The sequence below is a fragment of the Sceloporus undulatus genome, chromosome 8, assembly GCF_019175285.1.
Source record: "Sceloporus undulatus isolate JIND9_A2432 ecotype Alabama chromosome 8, SceUnd_v1.1, whole genome shotgun sequence".
In the NCBI taxonomy this organism is placed as follows: Eukaryota; Metazoa; Chordata; class Lepidosauria; order Squamata; family Phrynosomatidae; genus Sceloporus; species Sceloporus undulatus.
Window position 1 is genome coordinate 12,287,355 of NC_056529.1, and position 12,073 is coordinate 12,299,427.

A 12,073-nucleotide genomic window follows, 5' to 3' on the forward strand; every position below is an offset into this window, starting at 1 on the left:
CTGGTTTTCATCTATGAAATGATGAAGGGTATTAAGCATCTGGTAGAGAGATAAATCAGTATTTAGGCTGCAAGTGGGGTTAATACAATTCATTGCTCACCTACCCTCCTCCTGAGTAGGGTCTCCATCCATAATGTGTGAGAGAAGGGCTTGTTGGAAACCTCCTCGAGATCTTTCTTTCTTCTCTCCCCCCCCACCTTTGGATGAGGATAATTCAGTCTCATGAATCATTCACCAAAAAGACAAAGAAATAAACCTATGTTTGGGATGTACCAGCAAACCCCCTGTTTCTGCAAACAAGGGCCAAAAAGTCAGAAGAGGATACAACCTTCCTGAGTGTTGCTTCTTTAGCACTAAAATTCATTTGCCCCAACTGACCAAAGAAAAAGAAAATGTTTTATTCTATTTTATTTTATTTTTAATTAGAAATGTTCGCCCCATGGGCAGGCGGAAGAGAACAGAATCGGCAGGAGGCTTTTTGTCAGCTTAAAATATGTTTTTGTCCAATCAGCATGCTAATTAATGAGCTCCTTCCCATTAAAAGGAACTCATTATAGCATCTATTTGGGGACTGATTGATCCATAGGCATGAAGCAATTTCACAACTTAAAGAGCACCAGTGAACTACCTTTTGGGTTGGTTGGGTGGGTGGGGAAAAACATAATATTTAAAATAAATATGAAGGTACTATAATTACTAGCTGCCTTATATTGCCTTTTCAGTGAACTAGTTCATCATTTAAGCATGAGGAATGGTTGCTCAATCTGCTCCAGGCATTTGGAAGCAATGGAGGTTACTGTGTATATATGTGTTTATTTAGAAAAGGAGTGGAAATCATGTGGCCCTCCAGATGTTGTTGAACTACAGTTCCCAGCATCCTTCACCATTAGCTGAGCTTGCTAGGTTTCCTGGAAGCTGCGGCCCACAAACATGCAGAAGGCTGCATCATTTCCATCTTGATTTTATATTAGTATATCTCACTTGTTAAGTGAATGATCTTCAAAACAGATTAGCTTGAGCCAACCTGCCCCTCTCTAGATGTATTTTCCAGTAATTCACGTCATCCTAGGCAACAAATGGTTATGATACTGGGGTCTGAGGGTAGTTTTATCCCTATGTATCTGGGGGGGGGGGCACTGGTTTGGTGATGGGTGAAACAGAGAGTGATGGAGCAGCCTGGTCCCTCTTTAACTGCTATGGCTCCAACTTTTGAATTCTAGGACTTGCAGTGTGGTGAGGTACATGAAATTTTCCAATAGGAAGCTATAGCGCACACCTCTGTACAGTGCTAGAACTTTTTAGCAAAAAGTTATATTTGCTTCGCCAAACTAAAAATCCCAGCACTCCACAGGTTGATGTCCTGACAATGAACATGGGATCTGGTTGCTCAAACTTTATAATGCACTTACATTGGGAGCCTCTTCATCTTCAGTTCAACAGTCCCAGAACAACTGGCACCCAGTACTTAGTGGATCTTCCCATTTGGAAACATGGAAATGGAATCCTGTAACGCGGCCATTTCCAGGGCCTGTGCGATAAACTCCAGTGACAAGTTAGAGAGACAGCATGGTATAGTGGTTTAGGTGTTGGACTGCAACTCTGGAGACCAGGGTTCAATTCCCACCTTGGCCATGAAACCCCTCTCAGTCTCAGAGGATGGCAATGGCAAACCCTCTCTAAAGAAACTTGCCAAGAAAACCCCATGATAGGTTCACTTTAGGGTTGCCATAAGTCAGAAATGTCTTGAAGGCATAATACAACAATGTAGGAAAAGGTAGAACTGACAGAGTTTTCTATCTGTATTTTCCTCCTCCATTTACATCCCCTCACCCATTCTTGTTTCTATTTTCTTTCACTTTTATGACCTATGAAAATATTTCCTAGCCCTTTTTTTTTTCTAATGAAGATAAGTGTTTATTGCATTAATTTTGCTTCAATATATTGCCTCTGTGTCAAGCTGTGGAGACAACAGCTCCTGAAAATTGTTGTTATTTTTGTTCGAGGTGGTTGATTTATTTTTAATTGCCTCTTCAGGTCTTGAGGCAGTTACCAGTACACTTGGTTTAATTGCATTTATTATTTAAGGTTATAAAGGAAAGCTGGGGCTTTCTTGCTTATAAGGTTGAAGGTGATGGTGCTGCTTTATAAACAGAGGGAAAATTCAGTATTTTACTAAAATATAAAAATGAAAAATGAAAAAGTGCAGAACGAGTGATCAACAAAAGCAGCTAGTAGATGCTATATCAGTATTGCAATGGATCGATTGTGGGATTTATTTCAAATTTTAAGTGCACTATCTATAGTGCTGAAGCTAACTATGGAATAAGGCTCAGAGTAGAATCATTGCACCATTGCTTGGGAAGTAACTTTTGTTCTGGTCCATTCCCTTTAGTAGTTAGTTGCCCTGAGAGCTGCAGTTTTTAAAGATGGCTCTTTACTTTTCAGTTCCTCAAAAGTAACTAAAATAGTTGTGGTTCTTGCATCTTGAAGATCATGATTTAAGATTTGACTAGCATTGATATCTTTGGTATTACAAAATCTGGGCATACACTAGATTTAAAAAAACATTGTATAGGAAAGGCACTCATGTAAATTTCATGTGCGTGCGTGTGTTGATTTGTTCCTAATATTTTATTAGTTTCCTCGTCGCAGGAATCCTTCTTTAAAGAATGGGTTAAAAAGCAGAATTTTTTATATTATAAAGATCTTCTGTATCTGGAACAAGATAATTGGGAGTTTAAGTCACAAGAGATGGTTTTAAAGTAGGGTGCAGATGTTAATTGGTTTTCTTATTTACAACTTAAGGAAAAATTTACGCATGAAAAGCAATACTCGAGGGCAGCTAACAACAACAAAGTTAAAGAGGCTGGAGAAAAAGATTTCTATTTAGAATTGTATAAAGATGGCGAGCAAATAATTTAAGAAGTATATAAATATATTTTGAAATGGGAAACAGAAGATCAATCTGTGAGAGAATGCATGATAAGGCGGGCTGAAAATTTGAGCCATAGTGTACAAATTGATATATGAGACTGTAGATATAAATTCTCCTTTGTTCAGTAATCTGAAAGAAAGCGTAGATAAGATGATGTATAGGTGGTATTTAACTCCAAATCAGTTGTCAGAAATGTCTAAAGAAGTTTTCAAATCAATATTGGGGTTGCCAGTGCAATGTGGTGAACTTGCTGCAAGAAGGTGAAAGGCTATTGGTTTAAGATTTATATGTTAATGAAAGCAATAAAGGTAGATTTGGTAGTGTTACCAGAAATGTTTTTGTTGGGCACTATAAAGGAATTGCACAAGAAATGCTGACTGTTTCTTTCATATATCATAACAGTGGGAAGAATAGTGTTTGTATAAACCTGGAAATGGATTGCAGTACCAGCGACAGAAGAACGGGTTATGAAGGTTGTGGACTTTGCTCAAGTTGCCAAACTGACATGGATTTTAAAAGATAAATCAACTGAAGATATTTTTTTGAAGGATTGGAAACCATTTATAGATTTTCTGAGCAATAAGACATCGAACAATGTAATTTTTGTGGTTATGATTACTAGTAATTACACTTAATTGAATTTAGTAGGATCTGTAATGGTAGAATAATATATTTTACTTATTTGGTTTCCTTTCTCAATACAGTCTGAGCAGGGAAGAATTCTTTTGTGTTTTAGTTAGACTGTATTTAGTTAGATAGTGTCTATTGTAATAGATTAGTGTATTTATAGTGGGCTATAGTATTATTTAAGTTTAGAGTAGTTTAGTTCAGGTTTAGCTTTATATATGTATTAGGTATGCATGTTTTCCCACTATTCACTTTCTTCTTTTCCTGTGTATTAAACGTACATTAAAATTAAACTTTTAAAAAAGCAATAAACATCTGAATGCTAGAAACCAAGAAAACACACTCTCATCTTGTCCACTTGGGTGCATATACCAAAGAGAAATAATGCAGTTTGACACCATTTTGAGTGCAGTCGCTCCATCCTATGTAATGCTAGGATTTGTAGCTTTACAAGGTCTTAATCCTTCTCTATCAAAGAGTACTGCACCTCACCAAACTACAACAAATACCAGGATTCTTTAGGATAAGGCCATGGCAGTCAAAGTGGTGTCACACTGCATTATTTCTACAGTGTAGGTACACCTTATGCCATCTCCTCAACAGCCACAAATGTATACAAGGGGGCACCATGAGGAGCAATCCAACTCACCACAAATCAGGAGTGGAAGTCATACAGCTTGAAGGTCTTAATGTGGCCTCAAGGCTATTTCCATACTTTGGATCTTCCCCTCCATTTTGTAAAATATGAGTTGAGTGTTGACTCTGCTTTAGAGGACTCATGGACCCCTACTTCTACTTGCGATAGTGTCTTTAGGTTTTTTTCCCTCCAAAGCTGGAAGTGAATTTCTAGTTGCTTCCAACACTGAACAAATGAGACAAATTCACATTTTTGGAAGGGGTATAGCCCATAGTAAGTACTAGCAAATAATTACTCACCCACAGTTGTTTCACCACTGTGCGAGGCCACATGTAACCACAAAAGTAACTGAAATTACAATGGTGAAGTAATTCCCCAATTAATTTACAATGGTAGTGCTACTGAACCATAACTATTGCCATATAGCTAAGCAGGGTATGCATGGTTAGTATTTGGATGGAGACTTACCTAAGGGAAACCAAGTGCAGCAGGTGATATTTCAGAGGAAAACAATGGCAAGTCACCTCTGAGTATTCCCTGAGTATGAAAACCCTACAAAATTCATGGGGTGCACCATAGGTTGACACACAGAGCTGGTTAGATGTAACTAGTTCAATCCAAACTCTTGACTGTGAGACTGTTCAAGTGAAGTGACTAGTCTATATAGTCTTTGATCTTCCAGAAATAAAGGCACTTCTTTCAAAACAAACAGATACCACATAAATCATGGAACATTCAAAAGCATTAAAAAAAAACTTTGATATAGACTTTAAATTTAGAGTCCGCACTTGAATTTTTCAGTGTTTTTTTTTTAACTCTCTCTTTTTTAAATCATGTTCCCTCCCCTTTCCTTTTTCAATTGACATTCTTACAGTCGTCTTTGATGCTGCTCTGGGCAACTTTGTTTAGCCTTTGGTGTTTGCCTGGCTGAGCAATCTTTGAAGCTGCTGGAGGCAATTATTATCTCGCCTCTGGCTTTTGCTTGGTTGGACAGCTTTTGTTAGTGTTCTCATTTTTGCTTTTTAGATAAAAAAAAGAAGAAGATATGATGAGGTCCTTCGGTGTATCTCATTGTTATCTCCAACTCTTTTTGTCTCTTTGGCCATTCTTGGGAGGGCTTGGTAAGATCTATAGCCCGGGTCTGTGATAGTTTTACCATTTTAATGGTTCCACTTTCCTCTCATTTTAACTCACACTCAAGTAACTTACTCTTCAAAAACAACTATATAGTGATCCATTTGATTGCTCTCTCTCTTCTCCAGAGTGTCAGTCATCACAACTACATTCTTCAAGACAGAGGCTGCAGTAGGGCATTGGCAATGCCACCTACCTCCACAGATGTGGAGGCATTTGGTTTCAGTGGGAACAGATCATCCACTCTGAGTTTAAAAGAGCTATCCAAGGTTCTGGAATTATTTTCAGAGAGAATTTGGCCCTTTGGTTTGGTCTAAAAAGCCAGAGCAGATTTACCATTCTATTGACATGGACACCACCAACCATGTTCTGGAGGAGGGTGACCAAAATGGTGAATGGTCTGGAAACCATGCTCAATGAGGAGTGGCTTAGGAAGCTGGGTAGGTTTAGCTTGGGCAAGAGAAGCTTAAGGTGTTACATGACAGCCATATTTACATATTTAAAGGGATGTTGTATTGAGGATGGAGCAAGCTTGTTTTCTGCTGCTCCAGAGACTGTCAGAGCCATACACTCTCACTCTTAATCACTCATGGTCCTTCTCTGCTGGGCTCTGCAGTGCTGCCACCAGCTACTATTGCACACGTTGCTCAATATATACTCAGAGTCATAGAATCATAGAATCATATAGTTGGAAGAGACCACAAGCACCATCCAGTCCAACCCCCTGCCATGCAGGAACTCACAATGAAAGCATACCCAACAGGTGGCCATCCAGTCTCTGTTTAAAGACTTCCAAGGAGGGAGACTCCATCACACCAGAGTATAGTAACCAATGGTTCAGGGAGCAGCACACTCCATGGACCACTATTAACAGGCTCCTAGGAATCATAATGTTTGCAGGAGGAAATTTTTAGAATAAGAAAAATATATATATTATTACAGCAATTCTGATTTAAGGTGAAGATCACTCATAGGCTAGGTATTTTTTCCTCCAATTGCCTGAAAGTATTATGGGATGAACCACTTGTGACAGTTGCTTCAGGCAAAAGGTTAATTACCATCAAGAGTGAGGTTTTCCATTTTGCTGCCTGAAGCATTTTCATCCAGTTGGTTCATTAAAAACACCAGAATTTGTTATTGTTTCCTCCTCCCTCCCCATCTCTTATTCCTTATGTGTTGTGATTTACATTTAGATTGCAGGGGCAGGGACTATCAGGTGCCGATTTTAGCATTAGGGACCGTGCACCAACCGAACGGTCCCTAACCTTAGCACAGCGCAGCAGCGTAGTAATGGCAGCATCTCATCCATATGTGCGCTATGGGTGTTTCATCCTCCAGTTTTCATGCCTCCTTCAAGTCTTATCTTGCTTTATGTATGATTTGTTCGGCATAGAAGTTAAAGAAATAGGATGAGGGCGAAATGTAGCCTTGCCTGACCTCCTTGCCAATAGGTTGGCATTCCATTTCTCCGTATTCTGTCCTAACAGTTACATCTTGTGTTAAGAACAAGATCAGGACAATCAAATGTTGTGGCACACCCATTTCTTTAAGAACAACTCATGCAATCAAAGGTTTTACTATAATCTATAATGTATCAACTGGTTTTCTTTTGACATTCTTAGGTGATCCAAATTATGTTTGCAATATGATCCCTAGTGCCTCTTCCTTTCCTGAACTCCACTTGGAGATCTGGCATTTCTCATTCTATATATGGCAACAATTTTGTCATAAAATTTTAAGCATACTTTTCTTGCATGAGAATTAATGTGATGGCTGTGTGGTTACTGCCATCCCTGGTGTCCTTTTTGGGGAGATAGGAATGTATATTGAGCATTTCCAGTCTGTGAACCACTGTTTTGTTTTCCATATTTGTTGACAGATTTTAGTTAGAACTAGAGTAGACTCTGTCTCTGTAGACAGAAGCAGTTCTATTGCTATCTCATCTGTTCCTAGTTGTTTATTTTAAGTACTCATAAAATCAGGATACAGAGTCTTTGTAAGTATAATAAACCATTACAAGTAGCTTCAAAAAATGTAGTCCTTTTTCAAAAAACAACCCCAAAGCATCCTTTCATTGTTTGGTACAATTAACCTTTCCAGTCCCCAACTCATCCATATATATATATATATATATATATATGAAAATATAGAACTTGACAGATGCAACAACTGAGAGATGATACAAAGGACGTGTTCTTATGCCAAAATCATTATCACAACAAACCACAACTAATTCATAACACTGTGGCTTTGATATCCTTTACGTTGTTTGTATTCATGCAAATTACCTTTTAACTTGGGCTTGGTGATAGTCACTTGAAACAGCTTGAACTTTTCGAATGCAAACACTCCATTAAAAAGCACAATAATGATTTTTGAACTTAGATCGCCAGACTGGGATACAGATAGGACACTCTAGTTCCAATTTGCAGAGAATTTCATTGAGGCGTGCTTTTTTCTCCCTGTTGGCTTCCTGTCAGGAATTCAGCTTTATCTCATTTTGACAGCTTGTGTGTGTGTGTGTGTGTGTGTGTGTGTGTACTCTCTCTCTCCTTTAAAGAAAATAACAGTACTCTCTGGTAGCACCAGACTTGTTCAATATGGTCTTAATTTGTATAAGACCAAGGCTGGATCCGCACTGCAGAAATAATCCAGTTTGACATCACTTTAACTGCCATGGCTCCATGCTAAGGAATTCTGGGGATTGTAGTTTGTTGAGGCAGCAGAACTCTCTGTCAGGGAAGGCTAAATACAGTAGCTCACCAAAGTATATTTCCCAGAATTACATAGCATGGAGACATGGTAGTTAAAGTGGTGTCAAACTATAATATTTCTGTAGTCTGGATCCAGCCTTATATAAAGCAGTGCATGCTTTAAGATCTGCAGGAGAGGGCTTTCTCTCAGCCCTACAATTTTTGCAGGTGTGGATGATGGTGAGGGCATGGGAGAGGGCCTTCTCTGTGGCTGCTCCCAGGCTGTGGGACTCCCTTCTATGGGAGATCCAATTGTTCCTTTCTCTCCTCTCTTTCTGCCGGCAAGTAAAGACATTTTTGTTGAAGGGGGCATTAGGTGACAACAGATACAGTTTTTAATGGCAAGTGGGGTGTAGTGTTTTATTTTGTTCTGCTTTAAATGTCTTTTTAAATGCAGTTTTAACTTGGGTTTTTCACTTGTTTTTTTAAATAAAAGTTAGTTTAATTCTATTTTAACTTTTTGTAAAGAGAGTTTTTCTTTAAAAAATGTATTGTTTTTATGCAGTTCTAAAAAAGGGAGAAAGGTGGGAAGAAAGACATCACTTAAAAAAAGAGGACAAAAAAGGTCTGCATAAAATGTTTATATGCTAATTTATATGCACAAGGGCAATAATTTAAACTTAACATCCATAGTTTAAACAGAAATACAAATCAACTCACCAAAGTGGAGAAGGCAGTAACTAGACATCTTGTGTGCCTGCTCAATTGGCTGTCCAGATGGGTGTCAAGACCCTTCTCTTTTGGTTCTGGAAAGTCCTTCAAATAAGGGACTGTCTATTTATAGCACTTTTCAATAACAGTTATTAACACTTTGATATGTTTGAAGAGCAATGGCTCCATCCTAAAGGATTCAAGGATTTGGTGTTTGAGGACAGGGCTGGGATATCAATGGTCCAGTTGCAGAAATTGGGTTGTTGATGTTGTTTCACCTTCCCAATATATCTGATTTCTTCTTCTTCATTTTCAGGACTGAAAATGTATTCTCACATATGAAGATGCTTGTTTTGCCGTCTTTTGTACGTAGTATTTTGTTGATTACATATGAATGTATCTATTTATTTAATTGCTGTTCAGTTATGGAGCAGGATGGTGCAGGCATGCAGAAAAGGAAAAGGTATTTCTGGAATTGTTCTGTGGTTTAAGTCAATCTGGAATTCTTTGGTGAGCACTAGAGCATTCTGAGTACCTCAACAAACTATAAATCCCAAGATTCCATGGGATGAAGCCATGATACTTAAAGTAGCATCAGACTACTATAACTTTGCAGAGTGGATACAGCTCTGAAGAATACTGGTTTAGGGAATGCTTTCCTTCTTGTATACACCACCCATCATATATGTGGGCATTTTATTAGTTACAATATAAATGTCAGGTTCTCTTTGTTTCAGGTCTATATTTGAGTTCATAACACGTGCAACAATAAAAGTGAAATACGCAAAAGAATATCAGTGATACAGCAAGTATCTTTATCTTTATGCTGTCTCATAAAACCAGTGGCCCGTTTGCCCTATGTACCTCCTTCTCTATGCTACCAGGCTCTCTTTGGCACTTTTTGGTTCCATTTTTTAACACCAGGCATACAAATCATTAGTTATCCATGTTTATATTTGACAAATTAAATTGCTGGGAATTAAAAAAAAAGCAGTAGATCAATACGATTTGAATGATCAATTAATCATTCCCTTTAATTAAAACCACCAAATCCCAGGACATTTCATTTACATTTTATTACACCATTTCTAGGGCTGGAGCTTTTAGGCAAAGCTATCGATTCTCGCTGTACTCCTCGTACCTGGAGAGCAAGCAATTTATTAATCAGCAGCACACACCTCGTGATAGGATATATTGTTTAATTATTATAGACTACAGCTCAGGGAAGCCTTAGACTGTGAATTAACTAAGATATCAATGTTCCCACTAGTCTAGTATCTGTTAATTGTTGATTATTGCAAGTGCAGTTCTCAAAGGCAGGAAGTAAGTTTGCCAGCTAATGGGGGTAGAGAGTCTTGCCTGAAATTTGGGGCATGTGTGGCCAGGTAACATCAGAGCGTGGTCAAGAGGACGAACATTATTAAAGAGGAATAACATACAAACTGGATTATTTCTTCAGTGTGGATACAGTTTTTCCTGCAAGCTGCCATTCTGCCAGCAGAGCTGGGACGAGTTACTTTTTTGGACTATAGCTTCTCAACATGCCAGCCAGTGACTATGCTTGCTGAGAGATTCTGGGAATTATAGTCCAAAAAGCAACGTTTCCAAGTTCTGTCTTGGGTTCTCCTGGAGATGGAGGATCAAATCTCATTGTTACAATAATACTGTACCAATTAAATTTGTAGTTTACACACAAATTGTACATGATACAACGAGATCAGTCAATCCCACCTAAATGGATGTGGAGCCATCCCATGAAGTCCTAGGATTTCTAGTTTGGTGAGGTACTATAATTTTCTACTGGAGAGTTCTTGTCTACTTAAAGTTCATAAGGCACCCTGATTTAATTCTGAATCCTTCCTTTCAAGATAATTTGAGGTAACTTTGGCCCCAAACAGACAGGCCAAAATAAAACTGCTTTGGGTCACTTTGGAGATACGCTGTTTAAATGACACACACATCTTAAGAGGCCAGAAGCTGCTCCAAAACTGCACTCCAGTCCTTCGGACTGGAGCATGGCTTTGCAGCATCTTCCAGCCTCTTAGGGTGCATGCATCATTTAAACCGTGTACCTCCAAAGTAACCCAAAGCAGCTTTATTTTGGCCTGTCTGTTCGGGCCCTATGTTACCACAGTCTATTAGAGCTCTCTAGGAGAGATATAGTTTACCAAACTGCACATCCCAGAATTCCTTCAACTGGAGCCATGGCATTCAGAATGGTATCAGACTGTTGCAGCTGAGTAGTAGGCTCCATAATTGAAGAATGCAGCAAAAAGGAACTGTATTTCTTTTTTTCTTGGAACTCTTTTTGTAGTTCAGTATCTTAAAATGAAAATGAGCTGTGGCATGTTTTATGTCAGGATTTTTTAATTTCCTTTATAAGTTTCTTCCTTTCACCAGCGAAAGCTCTGGCACTGATCTACAGCTACGTTACTGACACATATCTATCAAACAATTTAGCTTCTGTTCTTTGCATTATCCAGAAGAGTAATTGGGACTGGTAGAAAACATTAGTTATGAAATATGAATGCAGGAAAGCCAACAAACAAAACAAAAAGGGAAAACAGACTCATGACATATGGCTTGCAATATCTAAATGCATTTGAACTACATGCATCTTGTTAACAGTGCTCATTCCTGTATTCTGTGCAGTCAGGTAAAATACATAATGCTAGCTTGTACAGTGTGTTATACCATCTAGTTTCTTGGACTAAGACACCGGCGAGGCTTGCAGTCAAATCCTTTCCAAAGCCTACCGTGAAGCTCATTGGACTCTATCAATCTAATGTACCTCACTGAGCTGTTGTGAAGCTGTAAGTAAGACCATTTGCACTGAGTTGGGCTTCTGCCACTAGGCAGATGGCTTTTGGAGTACTGTTTAGCATCATGACCAAACTTTAAAAACTATCTAGAACAGGAGTAGACTGGGGCTAATTTCAGCATTAAAGAGCATTTAAAGCATCCCACAAATAAAGCGAAAATGGGGAGAAATTGCACAAATGATTATCATACGCAATTGCGCAAATAAAGTGATATCAGAAATGCATTGTTGCTGAAATCTCTAAAGAAAATGCATGCTAATGCTTCTTTGTGATCACTTTAATGGCGGGTTTTGTGTGATTTTGTGTGAAATCATTTCACGTACTGTAAATACGCATTTTTTTCTGGGATATTCATGGGATAAACTCCCAATCTCCTTTGTGTGATGAACTCCATAGTTTCCCTGTGGGCAGCATACACCCCTGGGGCTTTTTTTAGTGACCTCAAGTCCCCCACAGGGGTCAAATGCTTTGCAATATTTTGAATTTTGCCACAAAATGTGCTCTAGAAAGTATC